We start from the raw sequence: 27,886 nt of genomic DNA, 5'->3' as shown, positions 1-27,886 counted from the left end.
GGCCTTGTTGGTGTGCACGGTGAAAGGACGAGGGCCAATGGACTGGTGGGCATGCTCCACAATGCAAACGGGTGAAAACTATTCTCCCAAAAAGGTGCGCACCATTTCCTCGACATAATTCTCCACTCGTATCATGGCAGTGGACTATGGTACCCCTACTATGCGTATATTCTTTCAGCTCGACCTAGCTTCCAAATCTTCATTTTTGTTCCTGATCACCTCAAGTACCTTCTCCATTCTGAGGAGCTTTTCGTGGGTGTCCAAGCCTTCGTCTTCTAGTGCGGAGGTGCGCTGTTCCACCTGTTCAAGGCGCTCACCATGTTTGGTCATCTTCTCATTTAGGTAGTCGAACCTGTCTGATAGAAGGTCAATTTTGTTCTCGATGGCGGTGAGGAATTGTGTCAAGTGTCTGAACTTTTCCCACATGTTTGGTTCAGGAGGAGTCACGCCAGATGGTTCTGCATCCAATTGTGTGTGATCCATGGCTGGGAGCCCCCGAGTGGGTCTCCGCTGCTTGAAGACCAACTTTTGTTGCTTAGTGTCTGTTTTCCCATTTTCCTTGTGTGTGCTGTGCGTTACTACTGGGATGTGTGCTTGGCGCAGTGGCAGCAGCGCCCATGGGTGCGTGTTCCAGATTGTGTCTATGGAATCACCTTCTGTGCTTGGTTTCCTTAGTGCAGCAGAGCAACAGTTTGGTGGTTGAAGTGCATCTGTTGTGAATGTCTGCTAAGCCTCTCCTACTTAGAAGGTACAGTGGGCCCGATTCACAGAACTAACTTAAGACAAAATCCTAAACTTACTACCATTTTGGTATTCACAGAAGGCACTTACTCATTTTGGTATTCATAGAAGGCACTTACTCATTTCGGTATTCACAGCAGTTAGTAGTCCTAACTTTAGGATTCCTAAATGCCTTCTGTGAATACCGAAAGTCTTAAAGTTAGGATGTTTCTCAGGTTAGGAGTAGTAAAGTTAGGACTCCTAACTTCTGTGAATACCGAAATGAGTAAGTGCCTTCTGTGAATACCAAAATGAGTAAGTGCCTTCTGTGAATACCAAAATGGTAGTAAGTTTAGGATTTTGTCTTAAGTTAGTTCTGTGAATAATGCCCTACGTGCCTCCGAGCAGCAAGAGGCTCCTCAGATGTGTAGCTCTCAATTTTTCCACGTTTCAGGGCAATGTTCCATACAGGAGGCATGTTCATGACTGTGTAAGTACACCGGGTTTGGGCTCTTTTTTTTTTAGTGCAGGGGTGCAGCGTGTTGAGTTCTCTGTGTCAATCAGCTAGGGTAGCACCGAGATATAATCTGCCAGTCAATGGGCAGGGGGACCTCTGCTCAGAGTCGATGCAGCCCCTCCTACATTTGCTGGGGGCTGTGTTCTGAGTGAGGCTGCAAGGTTAATCTCTCCGGCAGGCAACTGCCTCTGTTTCCTGATGAGGGCCTTAAGTGCCCTGGGTGTGAGGTCACAGTGCAGCAAGGGAGTGGGCTGTCTCAGGCTCTCCTACTTGCTGTTCTTGTTAGTTTTTATTTTCTTCCCTCCCCCTGAGGGCCATCGGCCGCTCCAGCTGAGCACTCGGTGATCCTCCTATCGTGTGGCCTGCAATGCTGCACTCGATACGCCTCTCCCATCTCAAGGCATGACCCCAGCTGGAGGTCTTCTCCTCAGTTGAGTCTGCTGTCAGAATGGGCCCTGGGGGGTTATCTAGGTCACCCTACAATGCTTGCATTAAGGCCTAGAGCAGGTCTGTGGTTCCTCGTCACGCCATGGCCATGGCTGATGCTGGGCCTTCTGGGCGGGCTGTCTCGCGGAGTGGCCTGGGTGCTGGTACCTGTAATTTCTTTGGTTGCGAGTGGCAACTGCCGCATCCCTGCTGCTGCAGATTATATCACTGGGGCTCGTCTCTCCTGATGGGGGTTCGCCCGATGTCCAGGTGGGCTCCGGGCAGCAGCCTAGCTCCGCGCCGTAGGCTCCGTCAGGTGCGTCACTGTGACCTGCCTCCAGGCTAGGCTGGAGCCCTGCAGCTGAGAGTCCCATAGATAAGTTGGTGCTCTCAGGGCGGCTGGCCACGAAATTCCCCTTGCTTGATGTTGCAGTCTCTCCGATCAGATCGGCGCTGATTTTAGGCTTTAGTGATGATTGTGGAAGCGGATTAATGCCGGATCATTCGTCCCGCTGTCGGAGCCTTGCTACAGAGCGGTCATCTTGGAGTTGGGCTCTCTAGCGCCCCCCAACAGGATTACTACTTGAATGCAAGGCAGGTCCCTAAAATGACTCCTTAATGCCTAATATGACCGACACATCAGTGTACTAGCGTCGCTCCCTTATTTTCCTTGGGCTGTGGGCACACAGCGACTGTGATGCTCCACAGTTTTTTTTATGCCTGAAGATGAGTCAGAACCCTGTCCCCCAAGATGGTCAACATGTGACGTCAGCATCACCATTAGTGCGCTTGCACTGATTTTCGAATTGCCATGGGCGATTGACTTTGTTACTTTGAGTTCACCCAGACTTGTTTCAACTATGCATAGATCAATATCCACACTTCGGGGAATGCAAAGGCTAATGTGTACCACTGCAATTTGGAGCCTGAGTTTATATGCACAGCAGCACTCGGATTATTTTCAGCCTATCTTTCTACATTCAGTGGCATAGAAAGGCCATTCTGCTGATGCATGCTCTTTCTCCTACAATTCACCAGCAGATGCATTTTAATCACTTCTCGAATGCTCGCATGTGCATAGGCACTGCCCTGGTGATATTGAGGTCTAACAATAGCTCATCATCAGTGTGAAATAAGCTCTAACATCAACAGGAGGAATTTCAAGGCAGAACCTTTATTGGTAAAGGTCCCTGCAACACCTGCCTGGGACAACTGTCATGGTAAACAACGTTTACTGCAAAACTTTGTCCCCGCAGGGAATCACAACGCGGTTGTTACAAAGACCGCGTTGTGATTCCGCATACCATTACTCTGCAAGTCGGAACAATGACTTGCGGAGGGGAGGAAGGTGTTGGATTTAAAATCCAACACCTTCCCTAGTGTCCGCACAGACTGGAGTTGGAATAGTAAATTATACTATTCCAACATCCAGCGCGACATCCGCAAGTCGTTGTTCCGACTTGCGGAGTAATGATATGCGGAATCACAACGCGGGCGTTGTAACAACCGCGTTGTGATTCACTGCGGGGAAAAAGACTACGGGATGACGAGATAGATTCCACTGTCATCTATAACACTCCCCTGACCCAGAGTTCGAACATCCTCAGTGTTTCACCGCCACAGTATCATCCCCTGAGCGGAATATTTCACCCCTGATTTCCATAACACCGCCTGGTTGTGATATGCGTGAAGGTGATGAGTAAAATAGCTGATCATTTACTACAAGGAGATTCTTTTGCGTCACTTTTAACATGGAAAAAGTGAAGCAAAAGTGGCGCAAGGGGCTTGTAAATCTGCCCTTTAGAGACCATTCAGTTGTGAATCCGAATAGACTTTCTCAATGCAACAAAATGGGGCATGATCAGGGAACTACCTATGGCTGAGTGAAATGTGCAGTGGATGAGTCAGTTCAGTCCATGAGTGCGAGAGTGGATAGCTTCCGGTTGGTGACAGCAGAGTTTAGTCAGAAGATATAGAGATTTCTCCATTGCCAAATTTTCTCAGGGCTTCCTCCTCCATTCCAACTAATCACCATCAGTGCAACAGACTTCGAACCAAGAACAAAAAAACTTTCTCTGCGATCACGGGCGAGGGGGAAAGGTTGGGCAAGTGCCTTAATTTAGCTGGGTGAAAACCTCAAAAAACAGCAAATAATGTTTCTTCCTGTGAATCCAGCCATTAGACGTGCAAAAGAATTGGATCGTAATACATTTAGGGGCAGACTTACAAGGCCTGTGTGCCAATTTTGCATCACTTTTAACATGGGAAAAGTGACGCAAAAGTGGCGCAAGGTCTTGTAAATCTGCCCCTTAAAGTTGAGATATTGGGGCAGATTTATGACGTCTGGCGCATCTCTGCTAATCAGCAGAGATGCGCCAGAAGAGTTGCGACGCATCTCCCCACCCGTGCGCCACCATTGATGCGCCGCATTTACAATGCGGCGCACTGTGGCACTCGGATGGGCAGATGCGTGACGCATCTCCTGTCGGAAAGGCGGCACATTGCTGGAGTTGCGTCGCAAGCGCGACGTAGCTCCAGCAAGGTTCGGGGGTGCCCTATCATTGCAATGCTGCGTCAATCCTTACGCCTGCTTCAAGCAGGCGCAGGGTTTTGACGCAACATGGGCTCAAAAGTGACTGAGTGAAATCTTGTAGATTTCACTCAGCCACTTTTAGGAGGCGTTCCTGCGACGGAACGCCCCCCCCCTGCACAGGTACGCCTACTGCTGGTGCAGGGCTTTACAATGTGACGCATCTCCCAGATGCGTCACGTTGTAAATACCCCGCAGCATGGCGCAGGATTTGCGCCGCCGCTGCGTCACAAAAGTGACGCAACGGCGGCATAAATGAGGCGCAAGGGGCTCATAAATCTGCCCCATTGAGCTCTATTCACACAGCGCAAGATTACAGATGACAAATACTCATTTGTGACGGTCAGGTATTCAGAAACGTATTTCTGACAGGTGTAAATGCTTTCACTGCTTATTTCTGCATATTTCTTCGACTCATCAAGAATTACATCGGGTTTAGAAAGAAATTGAAAACATGGCTCTTTCTGGGCTAATGGATGCTAAGATGTATCTTGTTTAATGTAATCTCCCAGTGGCTAGGTTAGGCAACGACTCAGTGCCATGATATCCCTTTGAGGATGTGTTCCGCTTTAGAAATACAAATAAATACATTCATTGCAGTGCCAAATGTGCAAATTATTAGTCAACACAGTGTTTTTTGAGAAAAATGCTGACATTAACATACATGGAATTCCAATGAAAACAATATCCAAGCTAACTCCATTACAGGTACCGTTCAAATGGAACCCCCAACACATTCAAAATCCTAAACATCCTCTGCAGATGTGACCAAGTCAGAGCCTCTTCTTTGTGTTCAGTGCCACTTACTGAGGGCCATACTTGCAGATTAAAGCTGCCATTTTGAAGTGTGGTCTAGTCTTCCTGCAGCAGTCCAACCCGGTACAAAAGGCACACCGCGGCGCAGATGTGAGTTCTGCACTTATGCCGGTACTGTAGTGTTACCACAGATTTACAAGCAGATTTACAAGCCCCTTGCGCTGCCGAAGCATCACGTTTTGTGACGCACCGGTGGCGCAGCCTGCTGAGGGATATTTACAAGCACAGGTAAAGTCATGCTGCGTGACTTAACCTGTGCTTGTAAATATCGTCCCTGTTCACGCAACACTTTGCGTGTTAGGAGCGTGACATGGGTGTTGCTGTGGGTGTTCCCACGCAACACCCATGTCCACTGTTGTATTTCCAGATTTACGAGAAATCGTAAATCTAGAAATGTGTCAGAATGCTACGCCACCCTAGGGGCGCAACGAGGAGAAATGTTTTAATGTCTCCTTATTTTTTCCTTGTTCAATGCGTGCTGCATTCTACAGCACACATTGGAAGAGGAAATCACCTCAATTGACTGTTTTTGTGCAGGAAGGTGCTCCTTCCGGCACAAAACAATGTCCCCATGACGCAGGCATCCTTGCACCATGGTTGCATCCCTGTGCTTTGAAACTAACGCAGTGCGGCGCAGCAAAATGACTTGCGGCACCGCGCTGCATTCGTTTCTTCTGGATCTGCCCCCTAATTGCTATTGCGCCCTGAACTGATTCGGGGCGGGGTGTATTTTTATGATTATACTGCCAGATAATACTGCTGCTATTACCGACAGGGGACTACTTTTCAGTATTTTAACTCATTATACTTTTAATTTCAAAATCCACATAGCGGCAAGTCTTTGTTATCATTTTAGTTATTTATGTATTTTAAGGGATTTAGATGTACGACCCGTTTTTGCATGCGCAAACAGGTCTACAGGGCCATGTACAAACCCTATTTAGCCAGTCGCAATTTATTTGCGACTCGCTAAATAGCGTTTGCGAGTCGCAATTAGGAAGGGGCGTTTCAAGGGCGTTCCTTCCTAATTGCGACTCTGAGCCCTATGTATGACTGTTTTGCGACCGCAAAACAGTTGCAATTTACCACCTACTTCACCTACTTCAAGTAGGTGGTAATGCAATCGCAAATGGGAAGGGGTCCTTTGCAAATACAGGCGAAAATATTTTTAAGAGAAGGCAGTGGTCCCAGGGACCACTGCCTGCCCTTAAAAAATGAAACAAAAAGATTTAAATTTTTTTTTTTTTTAAATGCATCCCGTTTCCTTTAAGGAAAGGCTGCATTTAAAAAAAAAAAAGCTGCTTTATTTAAAAACAGTCCCAGACATGGTGGCCTGCTGAGCCCAGCAGGCCACCATCCCTGGGAAGGCCAGCCATTCTAACTGGGGTCGCAAAATGTGAGTGCCTCATGAATATTGATGAGCCTCGCATTTTGCGACCCCATTGGGAATCGCTAACAGTGTCTCTGACTCTGTTGTACATTTGAAATTGCGACTCGCAAATTGCGGCTCTGTATTTTTCACAATTTGCAAGTCGCAATTCCAAATGGTCGTAGATCTGGCCCTTACTGTTTTCTGCTGCATAATTGTTGTGCTGTTCAGGAATTGTAACTGTGGTCGTGTTTAGTGCCACTTCCTGAGGGCCATTATTTCAGACTAGAACTGCTATTTTAAAGTGAGTTATAGTCTTTCTTCAGTAGTTCGGACTGGTACAAAAGACACACCATGGCATAGGCGTGCAGCAGATGCACGCAGTGGGTGCGCCACCTGTGCGCCAAAGACACGACAAAGGTAAGCCCATCTGCGCCCGTCTGCGTCCTGCTGGAGCCTGAGATTCTGCTCATTTTCTGAAAATGAGACTATCCTATATCTCAGATAAATGCAATCAATTGAATAGGGCCAAGGCAAACACTTGTAAGAATGTAATACCTGTGCTTGATATTCCCACAACTTGCACAAATGCAACTGGAAGGTAGGACATTACTCTACTTCAACTACGAGTATTAAACATGAGCTGCAGATCTCTCCCTAAACACATTAAATAGCTATTTATCTTTTTAGAGGAGGGGAGATCGGATGCCATGTTTCTTGCTGAAACATGGCTAAAAACCGAATCCACCCCACTTATTGTTATGACCCTCCTCCTGGCTACTCAGCAGCTAGCCGGAACAGAGAAGACAGAAAAGGAGGAGCGATGGCCATCATTTTTAAGATGGAATGTGAAGCCACCTTCAATCCTATTGATATAGTAGTCTATGAGAGTCTTCAATTCTCTCTAAAGTTTGCTCTTACCTTCACCTTCTCAGGCATTGTTATATGCCTCTGGGACGGTTTCTCAATTTGCGGCAGCTTTACCTGAGGTTGTGGCTGAATGTAGCTTGCAAAAAGCTAATTTCACTTTATTAGATGACTTTAATATGTATTTTGAGCAAAATGGTTGTGAAAGTGTGAAGGCTTTACCTCAAGATCTAGAATCTCTACTTTTACATCAAACTGTAAAGACATCTACCCATAGTCATGGGTACCTTTTAAACCCTGTCTTTATGAATCTGAATAACCTCACCAGAGAGGAAACTTTCCATATTCCCTGGTCAGACCATCATATAGTCCCCTTCGGGCTTGAAGTCCCCGAAACAATGATCAAACACCCCCTCCCAGAAACCTAGGCGCTAATGGTCTAAGCTTAACACCAGGGAATGGACAGATGCTCTCATCACATCTGTTCCTACTCTACTTGCTGATACCAAAGAAAGATATAAGTTATTTGTGAAATGGTTAAACAATACACTAGAGCCCCTAATCCCCTGTAAATTTCCCAAACTGAATCAGATAAAAGGCATAGCCCCATGGTACACCCCAGAGCTGACCGTATTAAAAAGAGAAGATGGAAAGAGGGCATAAAACGATAACAGCAAAAACAGCTATAGTATGGACATAAAAAATTACAATAAAGCAGTAAGGCAGTCCAGATTTGCCTACCTCGAGGAGAAATTGGAGGCTGCCCCCAATTCCTCTAACGGAATTATTTAAGGTGGTCAATAACCTCATGACTCTTCCTTGATGTTCGACAGGCCCCCTCCTTCAAAAGAATGGTGCAATATGTTTGCCAACTTCTGTATTAACAAAATAAAAAAAATCAGGATTTGCTACCTCCAGCCCTTAAACCTAACATCAGTACTCTGGGAAAGCGGACAGCTGGTCCCATCCTGTTGGCTTACCCCGCTCTGAACAGGGAAACTATGGACTCGACCCTTTAAGAAATGAAACCAAGATCTTCTTTGGATCCAGCCCCTTCTGATATTTGAGGTCAAGGTGGCAATTCCTTATTATCCATCCTCATGGATATTCTTAACCATTCACTTGAAACCAGCTATATTGCCAAACATGGAAACCCGATAGTGAAGCCTCTTCTAAAAAAAAAACTACAATGAATTCCAACCTGGCATACAGCTACAGACCCAGCTCCCTGCTTCTGGCAGTGAGTAAATTACTAGAAAAGCATGTTGATAATCATCTGTCCTGCTTCTTGAAAACTCATGACGTCCTCCACCCCACCCAGACAGGTTACAGATCGGGTTGCAGTATAGAGACTGCACTAATGGTAGCCACCGAGGAACTCCACTCTATTCTAGATCAAGGTGGTTCAGTGGCAATGATAGTGTTGGATCTATGTGCTGCTTTTGACATGGTATCGCACTCCATGCTTATCCAGAGAATGATGGAAGTTGACATTACTGGGGACACCATCAAGTGGCTGGAAGCCTTCTTGAGGAATACAAACTTTCAAGTGTGCGAAGGTCAATTTTGTTAATCTATTCACATTTTCCAGTGTAGGGTCCCACAGGGCTCCTCATTGAGCCCTACACTTTTTAATCTGTATGTTCTCCCCTTAGCAGAAATTGTACAGTCTCATGGCTTTGCATTATTATCATATGCAGATGACACTCAGCTCATCTTGGCCATTACAACCAATGTTAGCTGAACCTCCACCCAACTAAACTCTTGTCTTAGGGAGGTCACAGACTGGATAACTGCAAGCAATCTGAAAATTAACGGTGACAAAACAGAGGTACTGTTGGTAGGTAACAATAGTTCAAGGTGGCTGGAACTGTCCTAGCCAGAACAACTAAGCGAGCTACCGCAGCATGAAAAGCAGAAAAAAGTCTGGGCATTTGGATAGACGACAACCTTACGATGGAGACTCTGGCCAAAAAACTGGCAGGGTCCTGGTCTGGCATCCTGAGATTTCTCAGTAAAATCTTACAGTGCTACCGGCATCCACAAGGAGGGTAGGATTAGAGAGTTGAATAAACTCAAAGCCAGACTATGGTAACTTTCTCTATCTAAGCCGTTCTAAATATGAGATAAAAAATCTCCATGTGGTGAAGAATGCCACTGCAAGAATTCTGCTTAAAATAACCCAAGCACCAATCAGCAAGACCTGCTCAATCGGCCCGATATTGGCTGCCAGTCCAAAGGAGAATTCACTTTATGGCTCTATGTATTGACCATTGATCCAGCCGCGGGAACGGCCCACTCATCATCAGTAACTTACTTACCGTGCATGTTCCAGGGAGGTCTCTGAGATCTAATAATCAGAGACTTCTGCTGGTGCCCAAGGTCAAAATGGCGAGAAGCAGAGACTGCTCCTTTGTGTACCTTGTATCTGTGCTTTGGAACACCCTCCCAGCCTCCCTTAGAAGTCAGTGATCAAAAGTATGTTTTAGAAAATGTTTAAAAAACATCTATTTTGAAGAATTGACTTTAGTTAACTGGTTCATTATGGTAGCTCGGTGAGGTTGCTGCAACTAGCCCTGTGAGGCCCGCTGGGGTAGCCATGCACTTTATAAAAATAACTGAATTGAATCTTCTGCAAACCCAATCCAAGCATGCCTCCACTGTAGAAATAATCCTAAATTGTCCTTATCTGGGCCTTTGTTAGAGGGTGTTACTAAATGAGCCTCCACTATAGATATGATCTTAACTGAGCATCCACTGTGGATATGATCCTATTTGGTCTTCTGCTACAGACTAATCAAGTTTGTCTTTCATTCTAGACAGAATCCTAACTGGACTTCAAGCACAGACACAATTTGATATGGTCACATTCACTAACCCCAGGGGGATAAGGAAAGTGTATATGCTCTCTACCTAGCTGTTTGCCATTGCTGTAGAACTGTTGGTTTATAAACTAAGGGGGCATTATGCATACAGGGGCATTCCATTCAGCTCTAGATGGTGACAATGTATTGGGTTGATGTTTTACTGTTTTATTACACATGAAGGCAAGACTTAGAATATTCCCTGATATCTGAAGAGCATTTATTTTCTAAATTTCTTAGGCATACAGAAAAAGTGGAGACCGTTTGAAGTATTCCCTCAGACCAGTACCAAGCTACAATTAGAGCGCGAGTACCCACTTTGCTGGAATACCAATTCCTTAAAGTATTTTGGGATAAAGGTTCAACATGGCCATAAAGTAGTGATTTCAGACATTTATTGACCAGTGATGATACCTCTTTTCAGACATGGTAGATAGGTAGATTAGATTGCCTTTGTTGTTCATGTTGAGGGACGCTCTTTTCAAAATAGCTGGGGAGGTTCAAGTCCTGGCGTCAGCACTTGGCTCAATATTGTGTAATTTTGAGTAAATCACTTAATGTCCCTAAAAAACGAAATGAACTGTAAGAGTGTGTAATGCAATTCTCAGTTGATATACACAATCTTGATTATCTCCGAATACCACAAAAAATTAGCCGTACTCTGTTAGTCCCTAGCTAGGTTCAAGACATTGATAATATCACATATGTATAAGGGTGACTTTTAAATGCGTCTATACTTATTTACCATTATATCCATCAATATAAGAAGTTTTTTTCACAACTATCTTAATATTTTTAATTTAAGATGGCAAACAGGCATATGCTTGGTGAAAATTTTCAGTCTCTAATCCTCAGCTCACACTCATTTCACATATTTTGGTTTCCTCCGCCCCATTGTATGCCACACTGGATGGGTGGATAGGTATGCTATAAATACAGGGACAATACAATCCAGCTTGGTTCAGTTTTGCTAATAGGTTGGGTTTTGCATGGTTGCTCTTGCCTGAGCTTCCCTTAAGTGACAGACAAGATAGTAGTCCAGGAAGCACTGTTTAGGGCAGATATGATGACTTTTGGTCACATGTGTAGCAAAAGTCAATTTCAGACATTATCGTACTTCAGTGCTGACAGACCTACCACATCCTTAGCTATGTTCACATATTACAGTCTATGACCCACTTAACAGAAAAGGAGCCTGTACTTATCAGTGGATCCAAATGATTTGTTTATGATGACACAACCTTCATAAGGATTATTGCAGGTAAATTCTATTAGTATCTATGAATAACATATTCTAACTTCCTTGTTTCACATTTTTACACCACATCTATATTTCATTGCTACTATTGTGTACATTTGAAAGCATGAGAACCCAAACTGTCATTGATGCCGTCAATTGAATAGATATATTTTGAATTTGGCATGGGGTAGAGGTATATTGGCGTATCTGAGGCAGATGGTATAAAAACTGTCTCAAACTTTTGTTTGTGGTCTTTGATTATTCCTGTTGCAAGCTCTACTTGGCTTTAGGCTGTAGGTTTCTAGGGCAGGTCGTAGGTTGACTGTCTGCACAGCAAGATTTCAGGTAGTACCAAGACACCAATGAAATGGTGAACGCTGCTACACTGTACCGGGTGTGCCCGGTGTATAAGGGAGAAAATCGCCGTCTTCTCATGGGGTCTTTGGTAGAGAGCAGGAGGGATGTACAGGTGAATCGATGTCAGCGGCTGTTGTGCCATTACGCCAGCATAAAGAGGTGTGCATGTGCAAACAGGATTATTCACTCCTTTTTGATGTGGCAATCAACCCATCTCCCTCCCTGGTAGAAGTTCTAAGGCAGTGCTTGGAAGCAGGTAGGGAGGGGTGCTGGGATGGAATTGCAATGGAATACTGTAGTAGGAGGCAGTCAGAAACAGAGAGAGCTCCTCATAACGCAGGAGATAGATTGGAAGGTTGAGAGAATGACGGGGCAGTGTCTGATCCAGAAAGGAATAGCAGGCAACCTAGGCCTGGTGCAGTTAGGCTGGAAAGGAAAAAAACAAAGAATAGAAAAGAGCAGTTTTTAGATGAACATGATGCAGTGTTGCATGTTAAAAGGGGTGAGGGGACTTTAGAGCCATAAGGAGCAAGTAATGCTTATAGGTGGGGTGATAGAGGTTTTTAGCTAAACCAAAGGGTTGTCAGTGTTCATGAGCTCAGCTTGCTTCCAACAAAGCTATACTTTCCTGTTAGACCTGGCATCATTGGCATGAGTCTCTCCTTCATTTTTTTCTGTTGGCCTCCTCTGTTTACGATGTTTTGCTGGAATATTGCTTTGGGCACTGTGCCGCTGCTGATCAGTGCCACAGTGCAAGTGCTCCCTATGTTAAATTGATACTTTGAATGGTGTTACCATGATTGGCTTGGTTGACTTACTGTTCAGACCCTAGTCTAGTGCACTGCGTGTGCCAAGGGCATGTACGTTAACTGCTGCTGGTGGGTTTGCAGCACTGGTTGTGCCACCCACAGAAGCAGCTTGTAAAATGTGTCCCAGGCCTGCCATCGCAGAGCCTGTGTGCAGTCCCTGACTGCCATGTCAACTTGGCAAGGAAACCTACTTGCCAGTCTCTAAAACCTTCACTTTGCCACATTTCAGACACCTCTATGGTAGGCCCTAGGACTGGGTGCATTGTTGCTAAGAGGTAGGCCATGCCCTGATGTGTGTGGCATGACCTAATAGTGAATTACAGCCATCTCCGTTTTTCACTATTGAAGGGCTACTTGCCTTCCATAGGCCAGAATGGGCAGACTGATTATTAACTCCATTATAATCTTATCTGACTCAGGGAGCATGGTAGCGGTTCGAGTTTAGTATCCCTGAACTCAGAATTTAATAACACATCCGTTAGGATGGATGGTTTTTAAATTCTGTGTTTGAAAATAGCCCTTTTAGAAAGCGGCTATTTTCTTGTCCAACTATCTACCGGTCTCTGCTGGTTTGGTGTGTGTGTCAGGGGCTGGGTGGCTCCAGAGGTCTGAATGAGTCAGTGTGGGGTGAATGAGGCATTTACCTTTAGAGTGGGGGAAGAGTAGTCCCTGGTAGCCTGCCCTGCCTGACACAATGCTGGCTCCACCTCCTGCCGGGCGACTGATGGCCCTGCCCCTGCCAGTGACAATACTGGCTCCGCCTCCTGCTGGGCGGCTGATGACCCTGCCCTGCTCAGTGAATAGGCCAGGTGCCTCGGCCTGGCAACACCCACAACAAACCTGGGATGGGGGGAATTTCCCTGCTTGGACAAAGGGAACAAAGCAGAAAAGGGGTATACAAGAAGGACCCCTGAACCAAAGAACTTAGATCACTTCTGACAAGGAAACCTCTACCAAGGACAAGAAGCCTGCTGATCCAATGACTTGCCTCCTTCTTCTGCCAGTGTGATGTTTGCTGGGGGGAACCTGAAGCTGCTTCTCTATTTTTGCCAAGGGACAAGGAGAGAGAAACTTAGTGTGTACTCTCAAGCTTGCAAGAAAATCTCCAAGGGCTGGAAGAGTGCCAGCCTCCTGTTGAAGTCACAGGGCTAAAGGACTTCACCCTCTGCTGAATTGCTTGTTGCTGTAACGTGGTGTTTCCAGTGCACAGGGGAAATCTGCAATCTCGACGTCGCCGGACGCCGCCGAATTCAGCTCGACATCGTGAGTACGACTCCAGTGTTCCGAGCCTTCGACGCCGGCCGCCGGGCCCGTTCGACGCCAGTAGCGACGCCAGTGAGTAGTGAGTTCGGCTCCAGCTCTAAGTGACCCCGTCTCAACGCCGCTGCTGATCACATCGACGCTGCGCCCTTCTCGACGCCGTGAGCGCTGCTCCGGCCCGACACCTCTCGACGCCGCTGCGGATCGCCCCGTCTCCGAGGCACGATCGACGCCGAACTCTCGACGCCGACCTCTCGACGCCGTAGATTATCGTGTTGCTTCATTCTAAAGGTACTGTGTTTGTGGGGTCTATTGCGACTCCAGGCTCGACATAGCGCTGCTCGCGGTCGACGCCGAACCTTGGGAATATCGTAACCTCTACGTCGTGTGACTCCTGTGGGGGTCACATTGTTGCCAAGAACTGTGTTTTAAGAAGAATACTTACTTTTGTTGCTGAAGAACTATTTCCTAAGAAGAAACTTTACCTGAACTATTATTTTTCCTTCCAAAGAGTATTTATTAAGATTGTGGTATATTTTTATCGTTATTTGGTCTTGTGCTAAGCCTTATATAAAAATACTTATTTTTTATAATAACTCCTGTGTTGTCTCCGTTTGTAGTGTATTCACTTTATTACTGTATGTGGTCATAAATGCTTAACACACTGCCTCTGAGATAAGCCTGTGTGCTCTGCCAAGCTACCAAGGGGGTGAGCAGGGATTATCTGAGTGTGTAATCCCCTTGCCCTGACTAGAGAAGGTGGGTCCCTATTTGTCAGAAGTGCATACCTCTGCCAACTAGAGACCGCCGGTTCTAACATTTCCCAAAAACAAAGGGGGTCATTGCGATGGCGGAGGGCCCACCACCGGTAACCTGTCGGTGGCAGGCACTTCGACATCGTACTGCGGTTTTCAACCCGCCAGATTACAATGGCATGCGGAAACTTGGCGGTCAAAAAAACCGACTGCCACAGTTCCGACAGGCGGTCAATTTCTGACCGCCTGTTGCAGCAGCCGCATAGCCCATCATTGCGGCGGTGCCTGTCAGGCCGGTCGTTTCGCGGCAGTCAACCTGCCACAAAACAGCAGGCGGAAACGGATTTGGGGCCCGTAGTGGGGCCCCTTCATCCCTGGGCCAAGAACAATGGGGGCACCTATGGCGCACCCCTATATTTCACTGCACCATATGGCAGGCACTGCATGGTGCCTGCCACGTAGTGCAGAGAAATGTTAAGAGTGCATTTTTAGCATTGCGGTAGGTGCTGCAGCGCAATGTTAAATATGGCAGGTGCAACCACTGTGGTGGCGGTTGTATCGTAATAGCATATGTGGGACCCCCGCCATATAGGCAGGTGGTCACCATCCCTGGCACAATGGCGGACCAACAGAAGTCCGTCAGCCATCCTATTCAGGTCCATAGTCGTCAAAAGTCGTCCCTTTCTGAAAATCCGCTAACCATGCCAAAAACTGCAGTTTTGTATGCATAGTATCTATAGTCTATTTGTTACAGTGCATTTAGGTCCCGCAGATCTCACCTGAATGCTCTCCAGTTGAGTAATTGGTTAAATCTATTTCAGATCTGGAAAATGTATTTATCATTTTACGGTAGCTGAACAATTGACAACGTATAGACATATGATATAAACCAATGAAAATTGGAAGTTTCCAGCGAATTTTAGGTCGTTTTCTGTCTGTTAGAAAAACATAGCTGCCTTCTTTTCAAAATGGTCAGAAAATGCTCTCGAGCAGGGATTCATGGTGTTAAGAAATGGAAGTTTAAAATGAGATGATACTGAAAGCAGGTCATGTTCAAACTGCAGTCTTATTTCAATGCCACAACTTATCTTGCACTTCAAATCCAGTATCTAGCCAGGGAATTGCTTGACTGTCCAAGGCATCGATTGCTTATTTTTTCATTTTATTGAAGTGACATGAATCAATTTTTGTGCATGCACAATTTATCCCAGACCTAGGTCCCTGTATCTATATTTAAATTCTATGTCCGCATTTTCTGTAAACTGATTGTTATTATAATCCTTGACATAAGGACACAGCAAAATATCAATATGGAATTGATGGCATCACAATAGATGTCCTCTGGAAAAAAACGTATTTTTATCTCTACTTAAATTGATTTTTTTAGGTTTTAAGACAACCTTTTTTTAGTTATTTCCTCAATACAAAGTATTTTAGGTTGCTTTACATTAGAGGAAAATACATTTGACATTATTTGTTCCCTTCTCAAATATCTTATCTTTCCAGAAACATTCCAGGTTTGGCTCATGCGTTTAAGGAAGACAAAGAGTATGAGGCTTAATTTAAATAACATAGGGGCACATGCATCAAGCATTTTATTGATCGCAAAGGGGCTGATTCGCAGATGTGATGCATCCAGCCCAAAGGCATCCGCAAAACAGGTAATAGCAATTTTTGCAATTTCCTATTTTGCAAATGCAGTTAGGGAATTGCAAATTGCGATTCCCTAATTGCGATGCATTATGCATTCATAAATTGCGTTTTCTCAATTTGGAATCACAAATTACCATCAACTTCAAGTTGATGGTAATTTGCAATCCCTTTGAAAAATGCACAAAAATGCATTTTTCAAAGTGCAATGGGGTGCATACACATGCCCTTACGGCATGTGTGTGCACCACATGTGCATACTTACCTTTGTTGGCGGTGCAACAGGGTGGCCTTTTGGCCCCCTTGCAACCTTAAAATTGCATGTACAATTTGCAATTATCTATTTGGTAATCGCAAATTGGGAATTCTGTCCCATTCATTCCTATAGGAATGAATGGGAAGGTATTCCTTAATTGTGAATAGCAATTTGCGATTTGCAATTAAAGAATATGTAGGAATCACTAATATTTTAGCGAACCCTTAAGGCACAAGGAATTTCAATTACTTAATAGCGATTCCTTAAAAATCGCTATTAAGGAATCGCTATTCCTTAACTTGATGCATGTGGCCCATAGATACATCTGTGAGCAGAGCAGCGTTTCCCTGCAATATTTTTATGATACCGAAGACAAATAATATGAAAATATTTAACTTTTACTAAAAATCAATAGACAAATAATGAATTTATGCTTTATGAACAGATAAGTTTTGATCATGCATATACCTGCAAAGTGTCTACTTTTTATCAGGATGTGAGTGTTGAGATATAGGCAACATTGCAACCAGAGAACATCCTGTAGCCAAATGTAAAGTTGTGATGGTAAGGCAAATGCACAGAATGCACCCACGTGAATTAACAAGTTGCCCTGGATGGTGCAAGTCAGCATGATTTCGATTATTCACAAAGTCATGATGACAAATGTCCGGATAGTTGAGCAGTTCTGTGTGTGGTGAGGGCGAGCATCCAGTCTTCAGGTGCAGGATGCATTGAATGAACATGACGGAAAACTCCCAAAAAATACACACTACATAGACTACAGGTTCACCAGGAGCAATGTTTCTTGTATCTAAGGAGAGAGGCTGTGGTATGACATTTCAGCTTGTTAAACCATCAACTATAAATGTTATTGTTGCTTTTTCAAGCGGTCTATGTCCTTGTCAGGCTTTGGTAGAGAAGTATTATTTGGCATTCAAAAATAATCTCCTTCCCTTTTGAGCTTTATCAATGGCCTTTATTTTTTAATCTGGCAAGGACTGTGTATGGATTAAAACCCCATTTTTAATTTCCTTTAGTGCCCTGGATTTCCCTTCTGTTTTTTAAAAATTTTGTTGACAGTTTGCAGACCCCTTATACTGCATAAATGGCACCCGCAGGCTCAACCCGGGGTGAGCCCTATGAGTGAAGGCCCATCTTGTCGTCCCACCCCTAGTCCTAAGTGATAGCCCACGTATGATCACATTCCAAGCCCCGACAGATGCCAACTGATTCATTTTGGTTGAACCGAGTCACAAGAAAAAAGGTTACAAAATGTAAGAAAACAAGAAATGTGGGCAGGGTAGGGATACCCTAAGCCCTAGGCCTGCTCAGGGCAAAAAAAAGCATGATGTTTAACATTTAAAAAAACGGAGCGCAGCCTCCCGTGCTTCATTTCCTGTAGGCCCCGGGTGGGCCAAGTTCAGGGGCAATAATAAATAGAGATGTGGGGGGCCTGCATGGGCCCCTGCGGTCTTCGGGACCGCCACCTCCCCAGTGCCTATACAATGAAGTGCAGGGGCCATGCGGCCCCCCACATCCCCAGGGACCGCCACCTCCCTGGGGCTACATTTACGAAAAATGCGTGGGGGGCTCCAGCCCCCCCATGCAGCCCTGGGGACCAACACCTCCCCGGGCCAAAGTATGTGAAATGCTGGAGGGCCATGCACCTCCCCAGGGCTATGCTGACAATAATGTGTTGGGTGGCTTCTGCCCACCGACATAGCCCCAGGGACCACTACCTCCCCAGGGCTAGTTTCCAAATGGGAGGGGGGCTGCGCGGCCCCCCTCCTGGAGCCATAAATGGCCCTGGGGACTGCCACCCCTAGGGCCATCCAGCCATGTCCGGGAGGTGCCCATAGCAAATAATTGTGCTCGCTTTGACCAAGCGAGAGCACTTTGCTCTTGCTTGGTCAAAGAGAGCACACTTTGCTTTTCATCCCAAGGGAGCTGCATGTCAGCAGCTCCCAGGGGGTAAAAGGCCATGATGGCATGGGCCTTCAAGCTCCACCCACGGTCCCGACCAGCTGGCCATGCCCCAGGGGATGGGGTCCCCGGAGCCTGGAGGGGGCCGCTCAGCCCCCTCCCTTTTTATTTAAAAAAAAATAACACGGCCCCCCTCCCTTATAATAATTTTTTTTTTTAAATGGCTTGACCCCGGGGAAGGGGGCTGAAATCGGTCTGGGGAGGGGGGGTTGCACGGCCCACCACCCCTTTATAAATTAAAAGAAAAAGAAAGGCCTAGCCTTGGGGATGTGGTCCTTGGAGCCGAAATCGGCCTCAGGCGGGGTCTGCATGGCCCCTCTCCCTTTTTATTTTATTTTTAAATGGGTCAGGACCCGGAGGATGGGGTTTCCGGGGCCCAATAGGGTCAAGGGAATTGGGGCCTCACAGCACCCCTTCTTAAAATGAAAAAAAATAAAACCAAGCCGGCAACTCGCTGAGCCCCCCCACCCCCGTCTCCACTACTCTGCAAATGCGCCACATGGCATGCTCTTGGTTGGGGGATAAAGTCCCCTTTGCTGCTGAGGGTCCTTAGGGGCCAACTAGCCCACCTGTTACCGGCTGTAAGCCCCACACAGTGGGATTGCTGAGGGGTGGTCAGAGGCCATGCCCCTTTTTCCATCACTCTGCAAACTAACCTCTCGGCGCACTGCTGGTGGGGTGATGAGGTCCCCTTGCGTCCTGAGGGCCTCAGGACAAAAGTGGACTTCATCCCCCAAGCAGCAGTTCGCCTAGAAGGCCTCTCTTTGCCTCAAGCATGCCAGCCCATAGCAAGTTGGATCCGTTCACTAGCGGCCGTCGGAAAGGGTAAGACGACGTGATAAGCTTTTCTTACTAAACAATACGAATAGCATAGTGTTGCAAACAGAAGTGGTAAGTGTAGAAATAGATTCACCCAACACTCATAGATACGCGTGGCCTGGGGGTATATTTTTTATACATATATATATTGATATTAATGTGCACTAGTCACCCAGCACTCCTGATCAGAGCGGCTTGGAGGTACTCTTAAGCCTAAAAATAGTTTCATCAGGCCTTCCTAATCAGAGTGGCCTGGAGGTACTCTTAGCATAAAAATAGTTTTACCCAGCACTCCTGATGAGAGTGGCCTGAAGGTTCATAAGCCTCAACCTCATATTTGTTAGTTAACTGTGAGCATAGTGCAGGATGGTTTATTAACACTCCCTGTATCTAAAGGGAGTGTTGAGAGAGGAAAGAAATGAAGTAAAGGAAGCTTGTGCTGCAGGAATGCATTAATATTGTTTTCGCATCATTGTAGTCTGAGAGACAGAAGACCACACTTCCGAAGCTCATTTGCACTGGTTGTATTATCATTGTATGTGGTCAGGAAGAGCCTGTTTAGCAGGATCACATTACCATTGTGTCTCGCACATTGTTGCGCTCGCGCCCGACTAGCACACCCCACCCTTTGTAGACTGTTTCTTAATATGTGCTAGCTGCTCTCCAAGCCCTAGCATGCGCTTTTAAAGGGAACACCCCAGTTGACATAACAAATACTCTACTGATGGTTACGTTGTGCATCCCGCTCTCAAAATGGGCATTTTCTTGTATGTGTGTTAGTCTTTGGTGGTGCTTCATATGCAAAATCTCTTCATACGAGCATGCTCTGTTTTCTTGCATGTATTGACACGCATTTTCTTGTGTGCACATTAGTCTTTGGGGGTGCTTCACGTGCAAATTCTGGGCATACACACGGTCTCTGTTTCCATGCGTGTATTAACTACTTGTTCATAATTTGGTTGTTCTACTTTGCACCCCGCTATCAAAATGAGCATTTTCTTGTATGTTCGTTAGCGTTTAGGGGTGCTTCACATTCGAATTCTGGTTATACACGTACTCTGTTTTCTTGCGTATATCGACTACTCGTTCAAAATTTGATTGTTCTACTGTGCACCCCGCTCTCAAAACGCTTATTTTCTTATGTGTGCATTCGTTTTGGAGGTCCTTCACATGTGAATTCTGGTCATAGGTGCAATCTCTGTTTTCATGCGCGTATTGACTTCTTGTTCATAGTTTGATTAGTGTTACACTGTGCACCCCGCTCTCAAAACGTTGATTTCTTGTGTGTGCGTTAATCTTGCGGTGTGCTTCAAATGTGAATTCTGGTTATACGCGCACTCTCTCCCTTGTGTGCATACTGACCTCATGTCCCCCATGTAATTTTCATCACATGCGCCCATCTCGGGTCTTTCAAGATGAGCACTGTCTTGTGTGCATGTAATTCCTCTGGGGATGCTTCATGCATCCTGCTGATACACACACTCTACGTTCTCATGCACACCTTTTTTCATTATATCCCTCGCCTTTCTGTCCTGTGACCAGCCTCTGTCCACTATCCTTAATAACATAAAGCATAGAAAGTTTTTACTGTCTTGAAGAGTTTATGATTGTATGCATGTAAAAAGTACTTTTTGATTGCCATTGAATTGTCTCAGGTTGAATAGTGAACTGCTTTTCCCCACACAAGTTTCAGCCACTAGCTCCAGACAAAACATGCCCCAATGGACCTGCCCACTCCAACCCTTGCCAATTCACACCACCAAGGCAACACTGAACACCCACACCATCACCAACCAGGATCAATCCCACGCCTCTCTCATGGCCCCTCAAACCACCAATGTGTGTACTCCTCTGGAGCACAATCAGGGAGCCTTCCCCAACAAAAAGACAAAAATTGGTAAACATTGCCATGAGTAGCTCTTGAAAACCAAAACACACACATCCCTGTGGCCTAAGAAGGGGACATACAATCCCCAAAATAATTGGGCATACCAAAACATGGAGTTGCCACAGACATAGGGGGATCCCAATCACCCTCACCCCTAACCACTCCACATCACCTAAGCGTGCCCCAGTCCAAGGCCACCCAACTTAGGAAACCAACTTACAGTGCACCACAGCGGAGCTGGACCTCAGTTCCACCAGGGTCAGATGAGGCAGAGTGGCTAGCTGGGTGGTTATTAGCCATCCTAGATAGCGATCCTGCAAGCTTGAGCAATGAAGGAACATCTGGCTCCCTGGGTCAGAGAGTGAAAGTGGAGCTGTAGGGGGCATAAGAGTGACAGAAAAAGAGACACCCAGTGGGGGAAGCACATGAAGGTTTAGGACAAAGACAGAGAGATCCAAATGCAGGGACAAAGCTAGGAGATTTCGAGAGGAGAGGAGAGTGACCCATGCTCTCGAAGAGGAAGAGAAAAGTGAGGCCAGGCACAGAGAGTGAAGGGAGCAGAGATTGGGTGACGAGAGGCTACTCACCAGTCTAGGGTCACTGCGCTGCAGGCTACAACCCATTTTCAAATCCCTGAGACATAGGGCAGATTAGGAGATCAGACAAGCAAGGACATCTGATTCTCACTGAAACTCGATGCTCCAAAAATAAGATACTAATAGCACAGAGACATAACCCCTCTCCAGCAACAGCAACCAATGACATGGCATGGGCACTTAGGAAGGGTAACTGCACCCCAAAGGAAATAACTGCACCGAGGGAAGGCAAATTTGACATGTGCCCTGGCCACGAGAATGGTCATTTGTGCCAGAAGACATGGCCATGACCGAGGATTGTTTTAGACATAAGGAGGGAATTCTCTACATGCAGCAATTTCTAGCAAAGTGGGGAAAAATACGTCAAGGACAGGCCCACCATCCCTTTAACAGCAAACAATTTCCCTTGCTCCAGTGGTGGGGCCGCTGGGATTGTTTATGTCCCTTGGTCCCAGATGGACAAGGTAGGTTTTAGACTTTTGGCGTTTCCCCTTAGTTTTTGCTTTCTGCTTTCCCGGTTTTGCTGGCGTAGTGTTTCTGCACACTTTTCACACTGCTGATCAGTGGTAAAGTGCAAGTGCTCCTGTGGTAAAGTATGTTATGGATTGGTGTTTCCATGATTGGCTGTTTGTTTTTTTTGGAAGCCCCTAGTAAAGTGCACTGAGTGTGCCAGGGCCTGGGAACCAAATGCTACGCGTGGGAATGCAGCACGGATTGTGCCACCCACGTGAGTAGCCCGGAAAAGGTACCTCAGACCTGCCATTGCAGAGTCTACGCGCAGTTTGTAACTGTCATGTCGACTTGGCCCGTGCACACACGGGCCAGTCCCTAACCTTCCCTTTTCACTTGTCAGACACCCCTAAGGTAGGCCCAAAGTACCCCTGTGGGTAGGGTGCAGTGTATGTGAAAGGTAGGACATGCCCTGGTGTGTGTGGCATGTCCTGATAGTGAACTACAGCCCATTTCGTTTTTTCACTATTGCAGGGCTACCTGTTCCCATAGGACAGAATGGGAAGTTTGCTTATAACATCTTATAAACATAACTGGCACTGGGAACTAGGTGGGAAAATAAAATTTAGTATGCCTGAACTCAGAATCTAACGATGCATCTTTTAGTAAAGGTGATTTTTACATTCTGTGTTTGAAAATACCACTTTTAGGAAGTAGGTATTTCTTGCTCAGCCATCCTGTGTGCCTCTGCTGGAATGTGGTGTGGATTGCCTGTCTGGGCTTTGGACGGCAGAGGGCTAGGAAGCAAGGTTGGCTCCCAATAGTCTAGGTTGGTCAGGAAAGGGCTGAATAGACCTGGGCTGTGATCAGGGAAGAGGGAGGAGATTTCCTTGAACCTCAAAGGTCCTGGTCTGCCTCTTACAATGCCGTCTCCATCCCCTGCCGGGAAATCACACCAGAGAAGGCAGAATTGGTTCTGGCTGGGCACAGACACCCTCTGCCTAGAGGATCAAAGGATTTTTGGTTACAATTACTGGGGCCCAGACCCCTGAACTTTAGAACTCTTTTGGATCAAGAAGACTGCCAAGAAGAAGAGCTGGAGAAGATGTGAGGAGGGACTACCACTTTGCTGTGTGCTTTGCTGTGTTGGCCTACAGTGGCTGCTTCTGTCTTGGGCAGTGAAAGGACTGGAATGAACTTTCTGCAATCTACTTTTGTGAGTTTCTCCTTGGCTTGAGGTAGAGCCTGCCTCCTGTTCAAGAAGTCTCAGGAACAGCAAAGACTTCAAGCTCTTCTGCCCTCAGCACTGGGGGTTGTGCATTTTGTGCTGCAACAGAAGAAAAGCAACTTGACGATGTCTACGATGCCGCTGCCGACTCCGTGTATTGAAGGCACCGCAGAGGGCACTGCCGCAATGCCGCACCGCGACCCTGGTCTCACCGACGACGCCCGCTGATGCCATCACCAAGCCGCTGCTCGCCCCGCGACCTGTGGGCACCGCACTCCGCACCCCCTTGCTTCACGCCGAAGCCTGGGCACCGCAGAGAGCACCGCCGCAACGCCGCACCACGACCCTGGTCTCATCGACGATGCCTGCTGACGCCACCACGAGCCGTTGCTCGCACAGCAACCTCTGGGCACCGCACTACGCACCGCCTCCCTTCACGATGACGCCTTGGCCTCCCCGACGCCGCCGCTCCCCGCCGAAATCGACGCCGCTGTTACTTGACGCACCATCCTCATCCCGCACCGCTGCCTTGGCCTACCGATGCCGGCACCATCGACTCCCGTTCGTCAGCTGACGACAGCGCTTCAGCAACGACGACGCCGCTGCTTGCACCATGACCTGCCAGCACCGTGACTAGCACCGCCTTCACCTCGCACCATGACCCTGGTCTCACCGACGGCGCCATCTGATGCTGCCACCGAGCCGCTGCTCGCACCGCGACCGGAAGGCACCTCACGCCGCACCGCTGCACTTTGCACCGCAGCACCTGACGCCTGCTGACACCAGCGCTCCTGATCCTAACAGAATGGAGCTCGACCTGCAACGCAAGTGACTTCAAGGGCCTCGGCGCTCTGCATCTCTAACAGGTACTGTTTGCGGGTCTTCCCGACACCATAGATGGTTCGCAATGCTGCGCCCAGCCTGAACTGTTTGGATTTGTTTGCTTACAACACCATGATAGCCCAGGACGGAGCTATCGGCATCAAGGAACTGTTTTTAAAGCTTATTTTGATAACTGTGGATTTTTAAGTACTGTATTGTGGATTCTTCTCATTTTTGGTCTTGTATATAAAAATATTGGCTACTTTTCTAAACTGGTGTGGTGTCCTTTTGTAGTGCTTAAATGCTTTACACACTGCCTTTAAGATAAGCCTGACTGCGCGTGCCAAGCTACCAAAGGGGGTGACCAGGGGTTATTTTAGGAGTGTAACTCCCTTATCCTCACAAGGAGGAAGGGTCCCTACTTGGACAAAGGTACAAGCCCTTGCCAACTAGAGACCCCCATTTCTAACAGTAGGACTTAAGACTAAGCTTCCTTCCCTATTATAAGGGGGAGGGAAGTGGATAACCTGCTTTGTAAAGAAAACATCAGGTATCACACTCACTATAAGGGATATTAAAAGCCTACTAAGTAACCTGATAGGCACAAGACTGACTCCGTGTTTGCCCTAGCCCGCATAGCAACAATAACTCTGGCCAATACCCAAAATGATGAGGCAGTGTTTAACACATATAGACATCAGATCTGGATGGCCCTGAAAGAAATGTTCCCCGACCGCTCGGACATAGGGGGACTGATGGCAGAGACTATTAAGCCTGACAAAGGGATAAACATCTATCTCAGCAGAATGAAGGAAAGATGGGGCCAGGTGTCAGGATAACCATGGGTTAACGCAGGCCCACAGCTCACCTTTTTTCTTCAATATCATTGAAAAGGGACTGCCCACCGAAATACAAAATGGACTTGACAACATAGTTTTGTTGGACACAAAACCATGACCAGAGATACAGGCCCATATCATACATTATTTCAAGAAGAAAATAGAAAAAGAGAAAGGCAGGCAGGGCCAAGTACAGATAGGCACAGTGAAGTTAGTTCAACAGAACTTGAAATAGGCATAGTTAGAGGGAGCAGTGGCAGTCACAGTCACAGAGACGGCCACGATCCCCATGGGAAGAGACACACAGAACTTCTAGGGATTCCAAACTAATGATCGAAGGGCAAGAGGAGGTTCCAATGAAAGAGGAAGGGGAGGCCTAGTGAAAGGCAATAGAGAATGTTTCTACTGATGTAAGATGGGACACCTTGTAGAAGATTGCAGGACCAGAATGTTTCATGTGCAACAGAGATCCAGGTAGGAGGCAAGGAACACATATGTCACCCAGCCCCAGAAGCCATACTGGGTCCAATGAAGGTGCACGGGAAACTCTATGTGTCCTGTATTTTCAGTCATGCACAAGTTGGATGAGGAACACACCTTGACGGTGGCTATCAATGACATATCTTACACCTTCCTAGTGGACACTGGGGCTGCAAGGTCTTGCTTCAAGGAAAGGGAATGTTCCTCTATCAAGGAACACCATGGACATGTAGGGGTTTTCATGGACTGTGAAAAGGGTTTCCTTCACTGAAATACTTGACTTTGAGATAGATAGAAACCAACTCCAGGGTCAACTACTGTATCATCCCTCAACCCCACCAACCTTCTGGGGAGAGAACTAATGGCCAAACTATACATGACCATCTACTTTTCAGAAGATGGAACCATGACTTACTCAACACCCGGGATCTCCCCCTTACTACTTACAACTTATGACCCTAAGACCCAACTCTGGTAAGGAGGACTCAGTCCGGTCTCAGCAATAGACCAGACCACATTCTCCAATGCAGTCCTGACCCTCATCGCCAACTCCCTAATGCTATTAGCTAGACAAGTACAGTTGTTCAAGGAATGGCACCAAGAGCGGGAGCCCCATGAGGAGGAGATAGTAACAGTCAAGATAGTGGAGATCAGACCCACTTATGGGGTCTTGATGGCCTCTGACAACAATCAAGTTACATGGGCATGCATCTTTTTCTTAGACCCAGGTCTCCACGTATGGGAAATATCAGACAAACAACTTTTCACCTACTACCCAAAGCCTCTACAAAAGTCTTTGAAGATCCCATAGACATCAGAGTCAAACGGCAGCTTAGTGCCTCAACGTCTGTCACCACAGCGGCACCCCTCAGTGATCAAGTCGAACAACTGTACATAGATTATACTTTAAGAAAATACAGGAAGTGGATCTCATACATGAGCAAGAACTCTGGGAATCTTGGGGACGCACACAGACCAACCATGATCTCATCTACAGGGACACTTTTACTGGGAGACCCATCATGCCCCAAAGCCTACTCTACACTGACTTGAACCAGCTCCACCTCCTGGCACACACCCCTAAAAAGAGCATGCTCACCCACTTACAACTAGACTGGTGTATTCCCTGTGTGGCAGAAATTATCTCTATGAACCTAAATGAGTGCACAATATGCCCACTGCACTCACCTCAACCCACACTGAAGGTCATAGCCTCATCTATTCCAAGACCCTTTGGGCCACTCCAGGCCCTACACATAGATTTAATTGACATGATCAACTGGTGTGCCACTTATCAATATCTAATAGCGGTGGTCTGCCCCTTATCAAGGTGTATAGAAGTGGGCCCATTCACACACTGCAATGCTAAGGTGAGAGCTACCTTTCTGTTTCGAGAAGTCATACCCAGGTGAAGGGTACCAGAGGCCATCCAATCAGGTGACATTTTGTAAACAAAATGTTCAACAACATCTGCACCCTGATGGGCATAAGCCACAAGCTGATCTCAGCATACCGCACTCAAAGCAATGGCTTAGTGGAACGCCTCAACGGCCTTCTAAAAAACAAGCTCAGCAGACTGTGTGCCACCATGGGTAAGAAATGGCTGTATTGCTTACCCCTAGCCCGGTTCACTCTAAGGAACATCGCAAGCAGGGACAATCACCTGACCCCCCATCAGCTAGTCACTGGTAGGTCAAATCAGATGCCAATACCTCAGAGCAGAACCAAACTAAGAGTACAGCTACGAGGCCTTAGGTAATGAAATGCACACATACCTCTCTGAATTGACCAAAGCTTGCAGACTCTTCTCTAAACAGGTTACCCAAAGGATGGAGGTGCGCACCTCTATGGATCTACCCTACTCATCCCGTTGCCAGCTGACCGAGTTCTGATCCACAACTTTCATTGCCTGTGGAGAGACAGCAAGTTTGAAGTTTCAACTCCTACAGCTGGTAAGATCAAAGGGAAAGGGGCATGGAACCACTTGTCAGATATTTGCTTGAACCCATCACTACCACCACCACGAAAGGAATCATCATCACAGACTATTTCCAATATGAACAATGGACACTTTGGGTACAGAAGCGCCCTTAGGGCTTCACCCGGACTTAGCGACAGTAGTGCCCATAGGACTCTCCCCGGACTTTACACTGACTCTTTCATAGTCTGACAAAAACTATTCACCTGTGTATTGTCTTTTGCCTTATGTGCTTTGAGTGCCAGGATCTGATCCATTTCAGATACAACTCACCACACACAACGACAGCATCGCACATGCATTATAA

This window comes from Triturus cristatus, chromosome 2_2 (genome assembly GCF_964204655.1).
Source record: "Triturus cristatus chromosome 2_2, aTriCri1.1, whole genome shotgun sequence".
Lineage (NCBI taxonomy): Eukaryota > Metazoa > Chordata > Amphibia > Caudata > Salamandridae > Triturus > Triturus cristatus.
The sequence above is the reverse complement of the archived record's forward strand: the minus strand, read 5'-3'. Positions refer to the sequence as shown.